This window comes from Garra rufa, chromosome 1 (genome assembly GCF_049309525.1).
Source record: "Garra rufa chromosome 1, GarRuf1.0, whole genome shotgun sequence".
Lineage (NCBI taxonomy): Eukaryota > Metazoa > Chordata > Actinopteri > Cypriniformes > Cyprinidae > Garra > Garra rufa.
The window spans coordinates 79,617,574-79,627,573 of record NC_133361.1 but is presented as its reverse complement, the minus strand read 5'-3'; the positions used below and the strand labels follow the sequence as shown (position 1 = coordinate 79,627,573).

The following is a 10,000-nucleotide window of genomic DNA, read 5'->3' as shown; positions in this document are numbered from 1 at the left end:
CCCAGGCGGTCTCCCATAAAAGTGTAACAATCGGCCTTATCAGCCGAGTTACAAGACTAAAATGGGGTCAGATTTAACTGTGAGAGATGACTAGTGGTTAAAAGAATGAGACATAAAAGAAAATTGGTTTAAATAGATTTGGTGTATTTACAAGGTTCACATAAAAGACTTTAAAACAACACGATAAAACTAGGTAAACTCTGTTAAAAGATTACAGTTCATTTGTCCATACCCTAAAAACAGGTAAACTCTGTTAACCCTCTGGGGCCCAAGGGTGTTTTGGGGCCCTGAAGAAGTTTTGACATGCCTTGACATTTGTGCTTTTTTCAGTATGTTAAAAACATATTAATATCCTAAATCTAAATACATTGTATTTAGCACAAATTGGACTACAAAAATATGTAAGCAACATGAATGTACACTTTTAAGTTTTTGAGAAAACAATGTTTATTGCGTGCATTTTGAAAAACTAAATTTTTGAAGTCACTGAAATAAGGTCATCTAACACATACAGAATATTTATTCTCGGGACTTTCGAGAATTGGATGTGGTAGGCTTGGTTTTTTTCTACCAAATGATGTGAAAATCATCTAGTTCACTTGTTTTCACAAAACAGTATATAGATTTAAATTTTTGAAGACACTTTTTGTTTAGAATGGCTGTATGCGAGGAGGCGTGAATCATCATGAATAATGCTGTGATTTACACCTGAGAAGACAAAGACCTGCATAATGAGCCGCATAATGAGCCATTCAGTCGGATGTTGACTGAGAGGAAACAACAGAAAGAATAAAGGAAAAATGAAAGGACAAAATAAATATATATTTAGTTTGAAGCGTATTTTGAATATATTTAACTATCACACAAAATAACTTGTCTTTCACTTGTGAGTGCAGTTAAACTTTTTATTAGGAACAAAAGTAATAAACACAGAAGTCAAGATGTCGAGGGTGCACTATCCAAATCACTTGCAGGAAACTTGAACACAGGAAAACGGGGAACAGCAGAAACTGCAAAGAAAACAAGTAGATGTGAGCAACACAATGATCTGACAAAGACAGAGCTAACATGGAGAAAACACATACACTACCAGCCAAACTTTTTATTATTAAAAGTTTTTTTTTTTTTTTAAGTGAGCAGTTTTTTTTACATAGTAAACCTATTTCACAAAATTAGATAATTATTTTTCTTTAAAAAAGTACCTTTGACTGGTAGTGTATAGCATAGGCGTATAACAGTTAGGTGCAAATAAAACAGTGTGAGATAAATACAGGTGTAAGGTTTGTAATGAAGTGATACAGGAGAAACCATACATCTTCTACCTTTCATACAGATTACTTAAAAAGAGAATAGTAGTTTTTTATTTGAATTGGTTTATGTGAAAGTAAACATTTCAAGCTTTCGACAAGTAAATGCATTATGTCTGTGAGGCACGTAATCACTTAGATTTAGGTTTCATGCACGTTAGTTTCATTTATGTGTCTGTGAAAAGATATAACAGACAGTGAAGGCAGAGCGCGTGCCCTGACTGTTTTCTTATTTTCATAAAAGCACAGTGTATACAAATAAAAATATACCCTCTACAGTTTCGAATGATGTATTGGTTGTATTTGTACGATCAAAACTGACGGAGAATTTTACATTCTTTTCGGAGTTATTACAAAAGCGTGCCTCAAATGCGCCAGCGCGTTTTTCGACCAAAGTTGAAACATCCTGTCATCATGAGACATTTAGATGCAGTGAAATGAAACATACTTTATAATGTTTCACTTGCTGTAGTCAGGAAATACAGTTGGCAAAAAGTCTTAACTGGTAAAATGTGTGCACATTCTGTCACAGTAACAACTTACAAATATAAAAGAAAAAAACTTACTTGTGTAAATATCTCATCTGCTGGTTCACGCCATGTCTCATTTAATGTTCATCTTCTGAAGTAAGTTTTATTCCTGACAGCCCGTCTTCCAGAAAGGACTAACTTGAAAGAAAAGAAACTGCTTTCTCCTTTGTTTACTGTGATGTGGGCGTCTACTTTTGGCGCGGCGCCCTCACGTGGACGATTTGAATATGAAAAGATCGAATCGCTCTTGGGCGTGATCTAATTAAAACTAATGAAGCAGACAAGAGAGACTGGACATCGTGTTGGTTTCATACGGATTACTTTATCACAGAATATTTGATTTCAATAAACATTACTTTATTTGAAAGTATAGATATCAAGCTTTCTCTAGACATATTGCTCATGTCTCTGTGTTGTGTATTGGCTGAGTTATAGTCTATTTTAATGACGCGTTTCTGAATGAAGATCACGGAGATCAACGCGGCAGACAGCACACCCTTTTTGTTTTCTTTATTTTGTAAAATCACAATATTTTTTTGGTTTTGTGAGTATATACAAATAAAAGTAGACCCTTTACAGATTCGATTGATGTACTGCTTTTATCTGTACAATCAGAAATGACCGAGTAATTTAAGTTCCTTTTGGGAAACTGCCACAAAACGCGTATACGCGTGTTTGGACCCCAGGGGGTTAAAAGAATACAGTTCATTTGTCCATACCCTAAAAACAGTCCAAGAACCCCAGTGTGTTGATAAGTCCAATGTGAGTGTCCACCAGTGTATATACAATCCACAGAAAGTGTAATCCAAAGTTTGCAGGTGATGAATGGAAAGGTGAGCTCTAAAATTAGCAACTCCTCAATCCAACAGTTTGGTGACTGTCCTTTGTTTGTCATGCTGCTCTCTTATACAGTTGTACTTCCTGCTTCCTGTCATGTGTCTAGTCACATGACAGGCCAACCATCCATTTATTAAAGACACATACACTTAAAATGTTAAGAGTAATAAAATGGCCTAAAAAACATGTAAAACACTTAAAACTCTATAATACATGTAAATGATTGTAATAAATAGAGCGGTAAAACACGTCTTTCTAAAAGCCAGCATATTATATAAATAGTTAAGAAAAGGCAAAAGCTTACAGCACCTGGTATTCCCAGGCGATCTCCCATCCAAGTACTAACCAGGCCCGACGCTGCTTAGCTTCCGAGATCAGACGAGATCGGGCGCTCTCAGCGCGGTATGGCCATAAGCGAGGGCTGCTCCAAAAAGTGGGCTATTTAAAGATCAGCCTCCGTAAAAGCCAGCATATTATATAAATAGTGAAGAAAAGGCAAAAGCTTACAGCACCTGGTATTCCCAGGCGGTCTCCCATCCAAGTACTAACCAGGCCCGACGCTGCTTAGCTTCCGAGATCAGACGAGATCGGGCGCTCTCAGCGCGGTATGGCCATAAGCGAGGGCTGCTCCAAAAAGTGGGCTATTTAAAGACCAGCCTCCGTAAAAGCCAGCATATTATATAAATTGTGAAGAAAAGGCAAAAGCTTACAGCACCTGGTATTCCCAGGCGGTCTCCCATAAAAGTGTAACAATCGGCCTTATCAGCCGAGTTACAAGACTAAAATGGGGTCAGATTTAACTGTGAGAGATGACTAGTGGTTAAAAGAATGAGACATAAAAGAAAATTGGTTTGAAATAGATTTGGTGTATTTACAAGGTTCACATAAAAGACTTTAAAACAACACGATAAAACTAGGTAAACTCTGTTAAAAGAATACAGTTCATTTGTCCATACCCTAAAAACAGGTAAACTCTGTTAAAAGAATACAGTTCATTTGTCCATACCCTAAAAACAGTCCAAGAACCCCAGTGTGTTGATAAGTCCAATGTGAGTGTCCACCAGTGTATATACAATCCACAGAAAGTGTAATCCAAAGTTTGCAGGTGGTGAATGGAAAGGTGAGCTCTAAAATTAGCAACTCCTCAATCCAACAGTTTGGTGACTGTCCTTTGTTTGTCATGCTGCTCTCTTATACAGTTGTACTTCCTGCTTCCTGTCATGTGTCTAGTCACATGACAGGCCAACCATCCATTTATTAAAGACACATACACTTAAAATGTTAAGAGTAATAAAATGGCCTAAAAAACATGTAAAACACTTAAAACTCTATAATACATGTAAATGATTGTAATAAATAGAGCGGTAAAACAAGTCTTTCTAAAAGCCAGCATATTATATAAATAGTGAAGAAAAGGCAAAAGCTTACAGCACCTGGTATTCCCAGGAGGTCTCCCATCCAAGTACTAACCAGGCCCGACGCTGCTTAGCTTCCGAGATCAGACGAGATCGGGCGCTCTCAGCGCGGTATGGCCATAAGCGAGGGCTGCTCCAAAAAGTGGGCTATTTAAAGATCAGCCTCCGTAAAAGCCAGCATATTATATAAATAGTGAAGAAAAGGCAAAAGCTTACAGCACCTGGTATTCCCAGGCGGTCTCCCATCCAAGTACTAACCAGGCCCGACGCTGCTTAGCTTCCGAGATCAGACGAGATCGGGCGCTCTCAGCGCGGTATGGCCATAAGCGAGGGCTGCTCCAAAAAGTGGGCTATTTAAAGATCAGCCTCCGTAAAAGCCAGCATATTATATAAATAGTGAAGAAAAGGCAAAATCTTACAGCACCTGGTATTCCCAGGCGGTCTCCCATAAAAGTGTAACAATCGGCCTTATCAGCCGAGTTACAAGACTAAAATGGGGTCAGATTTAACTGTGAGAGATGACTAGTGGTTAAAAGAATGAGACATAAAAGAAAATTGGTTTAAATAGATTTGGTGTATTTACAAGGTTCACATAAAAGACTTTAAAACAACACGATAAAACTAGGTAAACTCTGTTAAAAGAATACAGTTCATTTGTCCATACCCTAAAAACAGGTAAACTCTGTTAAAAGAATACAGTTCATTTGTCCATACCCTAAAAACAGTCCAAGAACCCCAGTGTGTTGATAAGTCCAATGTGAGTGTCCACCAGTGTATATACAATCCACAGAAAGTGTAATCCAAAGTTTGCAGGTGGTGAATGGAAAGGTGAGCTCTAAAATTAGCAACTCCTCAATCCAACAGTTTGGTGACTGTCCTTTGTTTGTCATGCTGCTCTCTTATACAGTTGTACTTCCTGCTTCCTGTCATGTGTCTAGTCACATGACAGGCCAACCATCCATTTATTAAAGACACATACACTTAAAATGTTAAGAGTAATAAAATGGCCTAAAAAAACATGTAAAACACTTAAAACTCTATAATACATGTAAATGATTGTAATAAATAGAGCGGTAAAACACATCTTTCTAAAAGCCAGCATATTATATAAATAGTGAAGAAAAGGCAAAAGCTTACAGCACCTGGTATTCCCAGGCGGTCTCCCATCCAAGTACTAACCAGGCCCGACGCTGCTTAGCTTCCGAGATCAGACGAGATCGGGCGCTCTCAGCGCGGTATGGCCATAAGCGAGGGCTGCTCCAAAAAGTGGGCTATTTAAAGATCAGCCTCCGTAAAAGCCAGCATATTATATAAATAGTGAAGAAAAGGCAAAAGCTTACAGCACCTGGTATTCCCAGGCGGTCTCCCATCCAAGTACTAACCAGGCCCGACGCTGCTTAGCTTCCGAGATCAGACGAGATCGGGCGCTCTCAGCGCGGTATGGCCATAAGCGAGGGCTGCTCCAAAAAGTGGGCTATTTAAAGACCAGCCTCCGTAAAAGCCAGCATATTATATAAATTGTGAAGAAAAGGCAAAAGCTTACAGCACCTGGTATTCCCAGGCGGTCTCCCATAAAAGTGTAACAATCGGCCTTATCAGCCGAGTTACAAGACTAAAATGGGGTCAGATTTAACTGTGAGAGATGACTAGTGGTTAAAAGAATGAGACATAAAAGAAAATTGGTTTGAAATAGATTTGGTGTATTTACAAGGTTCACATAAAAGACTTTAAAACAACACGATAAAACTAGGTAAACTCTGTTAAAAGAATACAGTTCATTTGTCCATACCCTAAAAACAGGTAAACTCTGTTAAAAGAATACAGTTCATTTGTCCATACCCTAAAAACAGTCCAAGAACCCCAGTGTGTTGATAAGTCCAATGTGAGTGTCCACCAGTGTATATACAATCCACAGAAAGTGTAATCCAAAGTTTGCAGGTGGTGAATGGAAAGGTGAGCTCTAAAATTAGCAACTCCTCAATCCAACAGTTTGGTGACTGTCCTTTGTTTGTCATGCTGCTCTCTTATACAGTTGTACTTCCTGCTTCCTGTCATGTGTCTAGTCACATGACAGGCCAACCATCCATTTATTAAAGACACATACACTTAAAATGTTAAGAGTAATAAAATGGCCTAAAAAACATGTAAAACACTTAAAACTCTATAATACACGTCTTTCTAAAAGCCAGCATATTATATAAATAGTTAAGAAAAGGCAAAAGCTTACAGCACCTGGTATTCCCAGGCGGTCTCCCATCCAAGTACTAACCAGGCCCGACGCTGCTTAGCTTCCGAGATCAGACGAGATCGGGCGCTCTCAGCGCGGTATGGCCATAAGCGAGGGCTGCTCCAAAAAGTGGGCTATTTAAAGATCAGCCTCCGTAAAAGCCAGCATATTATATAAATAGTGAAGAAAAGGCAAAAGCTTACAGCACCTGGTATTCCCAGGCGGTCTCCCATCCAAGTACTAACCAGGCCCGACGCTGCTTAGCTTCCGAGATCAGACGAGATCGGGCGCTCTCAGCGCGGTATGGCCATAAGCGAGGGCTGCTCCAAAAAGTGGGCTATTTAAAGACCAGCCTCCGTAAAAGCCAGCATATTATATAAATTGTGAAGAAAAGGCAAAAGCTTACAGCACCTGGTATTCCCAGGCGGTCTCCCATAAAAGTGTAACAATCGGCCTTATCAGCCGAGTTACAAGACTAAAATGGGGTCAGATTTAACTGTGAGAGATGACTAGTGGTTAAAAGAATGAGACATAAAAGAAAATTGGTTTGAAATAGATTTGGTGTATTTACAAGGTTCACATAAAAGACTTTAAAACAACACGATAAAACTAGGTAAACTCTGTTAAAAGAATACAGTTCATTTGTCCATACCCTAAAAACAGGTAAACTCTGTTAAAAGAATACAGTTCATTTGTCCATACCCTAAAAACAGTCCAAGAACCCCAGTGTGTTGATAAGTCCAATGTGAGTGTCCACCAGTGTATATACAATCCACAGAAAGTGTAATCCAAAGTTTGCAGGTGGTGAATGGAAAGGTGAGCTCTAAAATTAGCAACTCCTCAATCCAACAGTTTGGTGACTGTCCTTTGTTTGTCATGCTGCTCTCTTATACAGTTGTACTTCCTGCTTCCTGTCATGTGTCTAGTCACATGACAGGCCAACCATCCATTTATTAAAGACACATACACTTAAAATGTTAAGAGTAATAAAATGGCCTAAAAAACATGTAAAACACTTAAAACTCTATAATACATGTAAATGATTGTAATAAATAGAGCGGTAAAACAAGTCTTTCTAAAAGCCAGCATATTATATAAATAGTGAAGAAAAGGCAAAAGCTTACAGCACCTGGTATTCCCAGGAGGTCTCCCATCCAAGTACTAACCAGGCCCGACGCTGCTTAGCTTCCGAGATCAGACGAGATCGGGCGCTCTCAGCGCGGTATGGCCATAAGCGAGGGCTGCTCCAAAAAGTGGGCTATTTAAAGATCAGCCTCCGTAAAAGCCAGCATATTATATAAATAGTGAAGAAAAGGCAAAAGCTTACAGCACCTGGTATTCCCAGGCGGTCTCCCATCCAAGTACTAACCAGGCCCGACGCTGCTTAGCTTCCGAGATCAGACGAGATCGGGCGCTCTCAGCGCGGTATGGCCATAAGCGAGGGCTGCTCCAAAAAGTGGGCTATTTAAAGATCAGCCTCCGTAAAAGCCAGCATATTATATAAATAGTGAAGAAAAGGCAAAATCTTACAGCACCTGGTATTCCCAGGCGGTCTCCCATAAAAGTGTAACAATCGGCCTTATCAGCCGAGTTACAAGACTAAAATGGGGTCAGATTTAACGGTGAGAGATGACTAGTGGTTAAAAGAATGAGACATAAAAGAAAATTGGTTTAAATAGATTTGGTGTATTTACAAGGTTCACATAAAAGACTTTAAAACAACACGATAAAACTAGGTAAACTCTGTTAAAAGAATACAGTTCATTTGTCCATACCCTAAAAACAGGTAAACTCTGTTAAAAGAATACAGTTCATTTGTCCATACCCTAAAAACAGTCCAAGAACCCCAGTGTGTTGATAAGTCCAATGTGAGTGTCCACCAGTGTATATACAATCCACAGAAAGTGTAATCCAAAGTTTGCAGGTGGTGAATGGAAAGGTGAGCTCTAAAATTAGCAACTCCTCAATCCAACAGTTTGGTGACTGTCCTTTGTTTGTCATGCTGCTCTCTTATACAGTTGTACTTCCTGCTTCCTGTCATGTGTCTAGTCACATGACAGGCCAACCATCCATTTATTAAAGACACATACACTTAAAATGTTAAGAGTAATAAAATGGCCTAAAAAACATGTAAAACACTTAAAACTCTATAATACATGTAAATGATTGTAATAAATAGAGCGGTAAAACACGTCTTTCTAAAAGCCAGCATATTATATAAATAGTTAAGAAAAGGCAAAAGCTTACAGCACCTGGTATTCCCAGGCGGTCTCCCATCCAAGTACTAACCAGGCCCGACGCTGCTTAGCTTCCGAGATCAGACGAGATCGGGCGCTCTCAGCGCGGTATGGCCATAAGCGAGGGCTGCTCCAAAAAGTGGGCTATTTAAAGATCAGCCTCCGTAAAAGCCAGCATATTATATAAATAGTGAAGAAAAGGCAAAAGCTTACAGCACCTGGTATTCCCAGGCGGTCTCCCATCCAAGTACTAACCAGGCCCGACGCTGCTTAGCTTCCGAGATCAGACGAGATCGGGCGCTCTCAGCGCGGTATGGCCATAAGCGAGGGCTGCTCCAAAAAGTGGGCTATTTAAAGACCAGCCTCCGTAAAAGCCAGCATATTATATAAATTGTGAAGAAAAGGCAAAAGCTTACAGCACCTGGTATTCCCAGGCGGTCTCCCATAAAAGTGTAACAATCGGCCTTATCAGCCGAGTTACAAGACTAAAATGGGGTCAGATTTAACTGTGAGAGATGACTAGTGGTTAAAAGAATGAGACATAAAAGAAAATTGGTTTGAAATAGATTTGGTGTATTTACAAGGTTCACATAAAAGACTTTAAAACAACACGATAAAACTAGGTAAACTCTGTTAAAAGAATACAGTTCATTTGTCCATACCCTAAAAACAGGTAAACTCTGTTAAAAGAATACAGTTCATTTGTCCATACCCTAAAAACAGTCCAAGAACCCCAGTGTGTTGATAAGTCCAATGTGAGTGTCCACCAGTGTATATACAATCCACAGAAAGTGTAATCCAAAGTTTGCAGGTGGTGAATGGAAAGGTGAGCTCTAAAATTAGCAACTCCTCAATCCAACAGTTTGGTGACTGTCCTTTGTTTGTCATGCTGCTCTCTTATACAGTTGTACTTCCTGCTTCCTGTCATGTGTCTAGTCACATGACAGGCCAACCATCCATTTATTAAAGACACATACACTTAAAATGTTAAGAGTAATAAAATGGCCTAAAAAACATGTAAAACACTTAAAACTCTATAATACATGTAAATGATTGTAATAAATAGAGCGGTAAAACAAGTCTTTCTAAAAGCCAGCATATTATATAAATAGTGAAGAAAAGGCAAAAGCTTACAGCACCTGGTATTCCCAGGAGGTCTCCCATCCAAGTACTAACCAGGCCCGACCCTGCTTAGCTTCCGAGATCAGACGAGATCGGGCGCTCTCAGCGCGGTATGGCCATAAGCGAGGGCTGCTCCAAAAAGTGGGCTATTTAAAGATCAGCCTCCGTAAAAGCCAGCATATTATATAAATAGTGAAGAAAAGGCAAAAGCTTACAGCACCTGGTATTCCCAGGCGGTCTCCCATCCAAGTACTAACCAGGCCCGACGCTGCTTAGCTTCCGAGATCAGACAAGATCGGGCTCTCTCAGCGCGGTATGGCCATAA

The 10,000-nt window shown here is 39.6% G+C and overlaps 14 non-coding genes across 14 annotated transcripts in view; all 14 read right to left on the bottom strand.

The window, feature by feature from the left end:
• Positions 1-2,971: 2,971 nt before the first annotated feature.
• Positions 2,972-3,090, bottom strand: LOC141312129 (5S ribosomal RNA). The gene has a single exon (XR_012349203.1). It is a non-coding gene; the product is annotated as a 5S ribosomal RNA (ribosomal RNA).
• An 84-nt stretch (positions 3,091-3,174) lies between these two features.
• LOC141305658 (5S ribosomal RNA) lies at positions 3,175-3,293 on the bottom strand. Its single transcript, XR_012344627.1, has one exon. It is a non-coding gene; the product is annotated as a 5S ribosomal RNA (ribosomal RNA).
• Positions 3,294-4,095: 802 nt separating this feature from the next.
• On the bottom strand, positions 4,096-4,214 carry LOC141295405 (5S ribosomal RNA). Its single transcript, XR_012341063.1, has one exon. It is a non-coding gene; the product is annotated as a 5S ribosomal RNA (ribosomal RNA).
• Positions 4,215-4,298: 84 nt separating this feature from the next.
• On the bottom strand, positions 4,299-4,417 carry LOC141305536 (5S ribosomal RNA). Its single transcript, XR_012344506.1, has one exon. It is a non-coding gene; the product is annotated as a 5S ribosomal RNA (ribosomal RNA).
• Positions 4,418-5,219: 802 nt separating this feature from the next.
• LOC141305423 (5S ribosomal RNA) lies at positions 5,220-5,338 on the bottom strand. The gene has a single exon (XR_012344397.1). It is a non-coding gene; the product is annotated as a 5S ribosomal RNA (ribosomal RNA).
• An 84-nt stretch (positions 5,339-5,422) lies between these two features.
• Positions 5,423-5,541, bottom strand: LOC141305355 (5S ribosomal RNA). Its single transcript, XR_012344375.1, has one exon. It is a non-coding gene; the product is annotated as a 5S ribosomal RNA (ribosomal RNA).
• A 768-nt stretch (positions 5,542-6,309) lies between these two features.
• Positions 6,310-6,428, bottom strand: LOC141305251 (5S ribosomal RNA). The gene has a single exon (XR_012344364.1). It is a non-coding gene; the product is annotated as a 5S ribosomal RNA (ribosomal RNA).
• Positions 6,429-6,512: 84 nt separating this feature from the next.
• Positions 6,513-6,631, bottom strand: LOC141305118 (5S ribosomal RNA). Its single transcript, XR_012344352.1, has one exon. It is a non-coding gene; the product is annotated as a 5S ribosomal RNA (ribosomal RNA).
• An 802-nt stretch (positions 6,632-7,433) lies between these two features.
• Positions 7,434-7,552, bottom strand: LOC141295327 (5S ribosomal RNA). The gene has a single exon (XR_012341052.1). It is a non-coding gene; the product is annotated as a 5S ribosomal RNA (ribosomal RNA).
• An 84-nt stretch (positions 7,553-7,636) lies between these two features.
• Positions 7,637-7,755, bottom strand: LOC141304996 (5S ribosomal RNA). Its single transcript, XR_012344341.1, has one exon. It is a non-coding gene; the product is annotated as a 5S ribosomal RNA (ribosomal RNA).
• Positions 7,756-8,556: 801 nt separating this feature from the next.
• On the bottom strand, positions 8,557-8,675 carry LOC141304874 (5S ribosomal RNA). The gene has a single exon (XR_012344330.1). It is a non-coding gene; the product is annotated as a 5S ribosomal RNA (ribosomal RNA).
• An 84-nt stretch (positions 8,676-8,759) lies between these two features.
• On the bottom strand, positions 8,760-8,878 carry LOC141304753 (5S ribosomal RNA). The gene has a single exon (XR_012344319.1). It is a non-coding gene; the product is annotated as a 5S ribosomal RNA (ribosomal RNA).
• An 802-nt stretch (positions 8,879-9,680) lies between these two features.
• On the bottom strand, positions 9,681-9,799 carry LOC141308259 (5S ribosomal RNA). Its single transcript, XR_012347187.1, has one exon. It is a non-coding gene; the product is annotated as a 5S ribosomal RNA (ribosomal RNA).
• An 84-nt stretch (positions 9,800-9,883) lies between these two features.
• LOC141318843 (5S ribosomal RNA) overlaps positions 9,884-10,000 on the bottom strand; it is a 119-nt gene continuing 2 nt past the window's right edge. The window contains exon 1 of the ribosomal RNA XR_012353135.1: positions 9,884-10,000. This exon is cut by the window's right edge and continues 2 nt beyond it. This is a non-coding gene — a ribosomal RNA (5S ribosomal RNA).